Source organism: Cryptomeria japonica, chromosome 4 (genome assembly GCF_030272615.1).
Source record: "Cryptomeria japonica chromosome 4, Sugi_1.0, whole genome shotgun sequence".
NCBI lineage: Eukaryota > Viridiplantae > Streptophyta > Pinopsida > Cupressales > Cupressaceae > Cryptomeria > Cryptomeria japonica.
The window spans coordinates 465,108,444-465,116,677 of record NC_081408.1 but is presented as its reverse complement, the minus strand read 5'-3'; positions in this window follow the sequence as shown (position 1 = coordinate 465,116,677).

Sequence of the window (8,234 nt, the reverse complement as noted above, 5' to 3'; positions counted from 1 at the left end):
AAGACATTTTTGGAGGTATTTAGCGTACAGTACTTATCCTTTGACATTCATTTTTGGGAATTGATGTCAAAGAGGGATTAGTATAGATGTGAAAAAGAATAAAAGGGTTGCATACATTAGGGGGAGTTACAAATTTTTTGGAATTTTGGAGATATGGAGTATTTTGCATATTCAACTCAGGGGGAGCAGGGCAGGATAAAACCAGCAGATGAAACCATGACCATTTTTCACATGAGTGTTGCCATCAATGCCAAAGGGGGAGATTGTTGGCAATTGACACTCTATTGGTTGGTTTCACTATGTTTTCATTCATGGCAAAATGATTTTGTGTCCCGGCTTCATATGGTGTACCGAGGCACTTCACACATTCTACACCGGCACCGACACCGACAGGACAGAAAGATTTCTTTGGTCACCATCAATGTAGGCCGACATGGTATAGTAAAGGTTATCGGTATTGGAGGCCAACTTATCTTGGATCCAGCATTGACAACTTGTTTTAATGTTTATACATCTGTGATATATGGTTGACATGTAATATGATATTGTATATATCTTTGTAAGCTCACATAAGGCATAAATTTGTATAGGGTATATAGGACAAATTGATTATATCATTTTGAAGGATAATGAGAAGGGATGTAATGTAATGGATATGTAAATGTAATATGATGCAAAATATATCAGAGAGAATATATATGTGAGGAATTTATTGTAAGGATTATTCCGGTAAAGGGGTTTACAGTTTCAACCAAAACAGATAGAGCTTAAACCAGAACTCTATTGTAGCATAGAAGATGCTATCTTAGTAGTTCACATTTCTCTATATTTTTGTCTAGAATTTTATGTAGTCGGTGAGGCTCCTATTGTGATTAAGCAGTGTGCTCTAGGCTATAACCCTTCCTGCAAGTGTAGGCCCATCATATATTGTAATATCTCTTCATATGGCCAATGGATTGATATTGTGGGTCACAAATCCCATCGTGGTTTTTCCTCATTGAGGTTTTCCACATATAAATCTATGTGTTATGGTTCTCATTTATGTGTTTGTCTTATTGGTTGCTTTACTTATTTCAATTCTGTTTACACCAGTATACCGGCTGGTGCATGAATGTTTTGTTAAGGCTAAAATCTATACTTATGCACACACACACACACACACACACACACACACACACACATACACACACACACACAGATATATATATATATAGACACACACACATACATGTATATTCATTTCAAGAAAATGGGATTTTTCATAGTTGTTGTTATATATATATGCTCAAAATTCAATCGAAGAAGAAATAACTCGTCAAAACACATCAAACTTCTGATATGATCCTAAAGAACCTGTAGCAAACATATAGGAAAATAGAGTAGATGGTTAGTTTCATTGCAAATATATATGTATATAAACTTGAAAGTCTGAAAACAACTTACTGTTTTGATTAAGTAAAAATAGGTATTTGAAAGGTACCTAAACCTTTTACAAGCTAGGAGAATAGAAAAGCATAAAAAAGTGCCTGATCACTTCAAAAAGTCAAAATGAACCCACCAAATTGGTATAGCTTAAAACATCATTACATAATACATAAAACTTAGAACAGAGAGCAATAGGAAAGCAAAAGACAGCAAAGAGACAGAACCAAGGACAACAACTGGAACTAAATACTATTCAAGATCTCCTCAGCATGAACAACCATTTGTTTCATGTTGTTTGCTAAGGTCTTCATATCCTCCAGAAAACAACTTACTGGTATTGAAATATATTTCACCTGAATTCTGTGATTTTATCCATTGGAAAATGGAAAACATAGATGAGGGATTATTAAAATAAAAGGTTAATGCATGCTGAAAAATACACTTAGAACATATGAGGAAAATAAATAGAAAGAATATGTTTTCATAACCTCCATTTTTTGTATTATTTATAAATGCAAATACGAACATTCATGTGTTACACCTTCTTTACTTGAAACTTATTTTATATTTTGCTAAAAATGGAAAGATTGTTTAATTGTCTAGATAGATTTTTCATTAGTTATTTTCTAACTATGAATTCTTGATAATGGAAGTGCATATCATATAGATGGAAAGATGTAGAAATAAAGGAAATGGGCATACTAGATGAATGAATGTTCTAATCATGTGTTTTGGGAAATGTTTACCTTTCAGGACGAGTGCCGAATATGGGGTTTTAAAGAGTATAGTTTGCTTTTCCAAACTATTTTTATTGCTATGCATGGCATTATACTCGACCGAGTAACTTATTGACCATTGGAATAGATGGATATATTTATGACTCCCTGCCATATCCTTGTATTGATCTTGCTTGTTTCTTAAATGAGTTAGAATAATAGAAAATGCATGTATCATACTAGGCACGCATCAAGATTCTATCTTGCATGTCGAATTCTTCTTGCTAAGCAACTCATATAGGGTCGGGTATTCTTGTTTGATTAAGACTTCCAGGGAAGCGTATGCTTCAAGGTTGGGTGGAAAAAGCACCTGAATCTTGTTCACATCTTCATTCAAAGGATTTAATTGAAGATAGCTAATGGATTGAAGTTCAATGGATGCATCTCATCTTTTTATTGTGTATTATCTTGTAATTGTATTTTTTATCTTAAGCAAATTGAATGCCTAAGTCTTGTAATGTAACCTAGATAGAGGAATTTTATGTTGTAATACTATGAAAGATTACACTTATGTAAAGAATACTATGTTTTACCTATTTATTGATTGTACACTTGTTATTTCTATTATTGAATTTACATATGTAATAGCCTTATTTGAATGATGTTATGTGAATAAGGAATGATTTGAGAGAAGTAAATGATTTTTTATAAGAGAAGTAAATGATTTTTATTAAGAAAATTATGAATTTAATTAAGAATAAAGAGTTTTCATTTTATTAATTGAGTTAGAACATTTACATCTTTACATTTTGGTATCAGAGCTCTAGGTTTATAACACTAGGGCCTTTGACCATTACGCTAAAGAAACATTCCTTGATGTAGGAATTGTTGAATTGCAATGGGTTCTATAACTACTAGAGCTAGATCAAGTAACGGGAATGGAAGACTTGACCAAATTCTTGATCTTTTGTATTAGCAGAATGCTAAGATGGATGGAATTGAACAAGAAGTTTGAGGAGTTGGTGAGGTTTGAAATGAACAACCTTGATAGAAAGAGCAACCTAGAAATGAAATTCCTAGAGTGGAGGAACAACCTGATCATCGAGCTAGGATTGAAGGGAACCTAGCCAAAGACTTGAAAAGGATAGCCCCACCTAAGTTTGATGGTAAGCCCATTGGTGATGGTGTTGAAGCTTGGGTAATTGAGATGGAGAAGTATTTTTAACTCTATAATATGTTGAATGAAGCTAAAATAGTATGGGATGCTTATCAGCTTACTGGAGAAGTTGCGACATGGTGGGATAATGAGAAATCTGAGAAGAAGTTACAGCCTGGTGATATAACTTGGGAACTATTTTTGAAATCGTTTAGGAAGAGGTGGATTCCTCAGTTATTCTTCGACAGGAAGATGACAGAGTTTTAGAATCTGATGCAATTATGAGGGAAATCATTATACTTCAAACTTTCCATAACGTTCCACAGCTTAGAGAGGAGTAAATCAACAATGATCTTCACAACATCAGATTCATGCAGCGGTTGACAACCGCTAGGATGATTTTCAGGCCTCACCTATCCAGATGACGTGTAAGCTTTTTGGTCAATCTATTTCTATTTTGATAGATACATGATCTATTGAATGCTTTATTGATCCAAAAGTAGTTTCTAAATTACCTATTATACATGGTTATATGTCACGTGCATGGATGGTCTAGTATGGAAATTGAGCAGAGAAGAGGGTAGATTCATGTCTATTTTGCAGTGATCTAGAGCTTCCTAATTTTCAAACTCAGGTTAATCTATATGTAGCAACTTTGGGATCATATGATGTGATCTTAAGTATCAATTGATTAACTGAGCACAAAGTTGTATTAAACTATGAGCATAAGGTTGTTAGTTGCATAGATGATTTTGGAAATCCGGTTGAGATTATTGGGTCTCAAAAGCCTCTTGAATTGAGACACATCTCAGCTATGCAACTCAAGAAATCCCAAAGGAAGGGATGTTCCATTTTTCAAGTCATTGTAAGTGACTTGGATAATGCCAAGAAAAGCCCTAAGGATTATCTAGTTCTCAGAGAGTTCTTGGATGTTTTACCAGAAGACCTTACTGAGTTACCACCTAAAAGGGAATTTGAGTTCTCTGTAGAACTCTTACCTGGAACTGAGCCACAATCCAAGGATCTATATAGAATGACTACCACAGAATTGTATGAGCTTAAGGTTCAATTGTAGGAATTGCTTAGGCAAGGTTTCATAACGCCTAGTGTATCCCCGTGGGGTGCACCAGTAATCTTTGTGAAGAAGAAGGATGGTACCTTGATATTATGTATTGATTAGAGGATGCTAAATAAGGTAACCATTAAAAACAAATATCCTTTTCCTAGGATAGATGAGCTATTTGATCAAATGAAGGGTACTACAATATTCTCCAAGATTGATCTTTGATTAGGTTAGCACCAGCTAAGGATTAAGGATGAGGATATTCCTAAGACAACATTTCGAACTCGGTATGGACACTATGAGTTCATGATAGTACCTTTTGGTCTAACAAATTCCCCATAAACATTCATGAACCTTATGAACAATATCTTTAGAGATTACTTGGATGATTTTGTGCTTATATTCATTGATGACATATTGATCTATTCCAAGAATGAAGAGAAACACAAGAAGCACTTAAGGATAGTTTTGTAACGGTTAAGGGATCGAAATATTTTTGGTAAGTTTTCAAAGTGTGCTATCTTTTAGGAGAAGGTGTACTACTTAGGCCATGTTATATCTATTGAAGGAATTTTTGTTGATCCTGCAAAGATAGAGGCAATTGTAGATTGGCCAACACCTCAGAGTGTTACAAAGGTCAAAAGTTTTATGGGTCTTGCAGGATACTACAGGAAATATGTAGAAGGTTTTTCTAGGATAGCAACACCTATCACTTCTCTTTAGAAGAAGGGAAAAAAATTTGAATGGACTAAGAAGTGAGAAGAGTCATTTCAGCTCCTGAAGAAGAAGTTGACAATAACACCAGTCTTGACTATACCAGATCCAAATGGACACTTCACAGTGACTACATATGCTTCAGGTGAAGGTATAGGAGCAGTGTTAATGTAGGAAGGAAAGGTGGTTGCTTTTGAATCTAGAAAACTAAAGAAATATGAATTGAACTATGCACCACATGAATTAGAGATTTTAGCTATTATTCATGCATTATAAACATGGAGGCATTTGAGCTAAAGATAGATCACTTAGGACTGAAATATGATCTTTACATAGCCTAACCTTAATGCAAGACAGAGAGGGTGGCTTGAATTAATAAGTGAGTATAATTTTGGTATTGAATATATCAAAGTAAAGGAAAACAGGGTAGCAAATGATCTGAGCAGAAAAAGACATCTATCTACTATGGTTACTATGAGGTCAAACTTGAAGCAGCAAGTGTTGCAGAATCTCTCTGAAGATGAACATTACCTAAGGGTTAAGCAAGCCTTGGGAGTAGATCCATTACATCACCGATTTGATGGATATGAATTGGATCTTGATGGTATTTTGAGATACCAAAGGAGGATGTATATTACTAAAGGTGGAGACTTAAGGAAGTTAGTATTGCATGAGGTGCACAATACACCTTATTCAGGATATCCTGGAGTAACGAAGATGGTAGCTGAATTGAGAACTTTATATTTCTGGCCTAAACTCAAGAAAGAGGTGATTGCGTATGTAGCACAATGTTTGGAATGTCAGGGAATGAAAGTTGAGCATGTTCATTTGACAAGAATTTTACTTCAACATGTCATACCTGAGTATAAGTGGCAAGTAATCAATATGGATTTTATCCAAGGGTTACCTGTGAGCAAGAACAAGCATGATACCATCTTAGCAGTTGTTAATAAGTTGACAAAAGTTGCACATTTCATACCTGGGAATCTCAAGGATGGATCATTTATTCTTGCAAAGAATTTTGTGCAAGAGATATTTCAATTTCATGGTGTACTAGAAACCATCATATCAGATAGGGATACCAAAATGATGTCTAGATTTTGGACAATATTGAATGTAGCTTTAGGAACCAAAATTTTAGTTCGGCATATCATCCTCAAACAAATGGCCAAATAGAAAGGGTTAATTAGGTTATGGAGGATCTTCTACGGATGTACTACATGGATCAGTAGTACAAGTGGGAAGATTATTTTCCTTTGGTTGGGTTCGTGTATAACAACTCTTTTCATGCATCTTTAGGGATGGCACCTTTTGAGGCACTGATGCAGAGCCAGGCAACAAACTAGGTGAAAACCTTATGTCACCCACAGATACTATGTCCAAAACAAGTTCTTTTGTTTGTTCAAGGTTTTACAACACACCTACCTATAGACACCCAAAAATGGTCAACGCTTGCGAAGTCATACTTTAACAATTGCGCATTGCCTCATTTTAGGTTTTTGCATCGCATTAACATTTCTCCTATGTCACACACTTGGTCTTTATCATTTGCGAACATCGAGTCATTCTTCTACATTCTTCATTTGTCTCGCTTTCAAATTTGGTCTTGTCGACAACACTATCCAATCATGATTTTGATCGATTTTATCCTATCGCATCAATGTGCGTGCTAATTTGTTATCATTTTGGACATCGTCAATCCTAATTAGGGTTTTGTCCTCTTATCAATTTGTCATCAATCTTTATCATTATCAATCTTGTCATTTGCGATCGATTTGTCATTGATTGTGGTCATTTTCAATCTTGTCATCTTGCAATCTATTTTGTCGTCGATTCTTGTCCTCTTGTCGATCTTGTCATTTTACGATCAATTTTGCTATCGATCATTGTCTGTCTTAATTATGTCAATTTGGATCAATTTGTCATTATTCCTCGTCAATTGGCGCATTTTATCAATCAAATCATTTATCACATTGGTCATTTATCAATCCAAAAATCAAATCAAATCGAGTCAATTATCTTTCATCAAGACCTAATTCATCTTCCAGGGTTTTTGATTTAATCATTTAACCTTGTGTGTCATTTCTTCCTTTAGGATTAATAAATTGTTTATTTATCCTAAGTCTTCTCATTACAATTAAATGTTCATTTAATTGGCTAATTATTCCTCTTTGTGAATTAATTAATAAATGACAAATTATTAATTAATTTACCTAATTTGCATCAATTTACCTAATTTCTAATTCTTAATTTCCTAATTTCTAATTTCCACCTATTTTCTAATTTCCTATTTTAATTTCCACCTAATTAACTTGTCTTTAGTGCTCCCTATTTTTGTGCTTCATGCGTCATACTCTTGACATAGCAAGATGTCATAAGGTCCTAGTTCTCTAACCATTGCATTGGAAATATGTCATAGTTCATGACATAGAAGGTGTCATAACCTTCCTTTTTCCACTCAATTGTGCCATTTTTGAAATCAATTGCCAAAATATCCATTTCATGCTAATTTGTCTTTTCTCCAATTTTTCTATAAATTGGATGATCTTCATCAATCAAGGCTAATTAATAATTCCTATCAGACTATCGAACTTATGCTTCTAGTACTCTTGAGCTTTTCATCAAAGTCAATCTTGCTTTCAATTGTATGTGCACTTGTAGGTGAGATCCACAAATCCATTTGAAGAGGAAAGAAGAACAATGGAGCCACATGGAAGAAGCATCCAAATTGTTATCTGGTTTGCATGATATTTGCTTTTGAATGCTTTGTTTTTATGTCTCTATTGAGTGTGCTTAGGATTAGATCATTGCAATGTGTGATTGAGCTAATGATGAATAATATGTCCTTTTATATATTGCTTTGATGATTCCTAATTCCGATGCTACATTAATTGGTGAACCCGACGTGAACAGACTTGGATCTAATTTTTTTTTGAATGTTTTGTGAAGTTGCAGATTTTTTTTGTGGGAAATTGCAGATCTAAAAAAAAATAGTCATAATCAATTGATCACGTAAAAAATTTCGTGTAGAATTAAAATAAACTATTTCTGGGTTTATTAGATCACGTTTTTACCTTTCCAGATCATTTTATAGTTTGTGATTTGGATAAATATTGAGGAAGTTATGATATTTTTAATTATACTGCTGTAAATGGTCAAA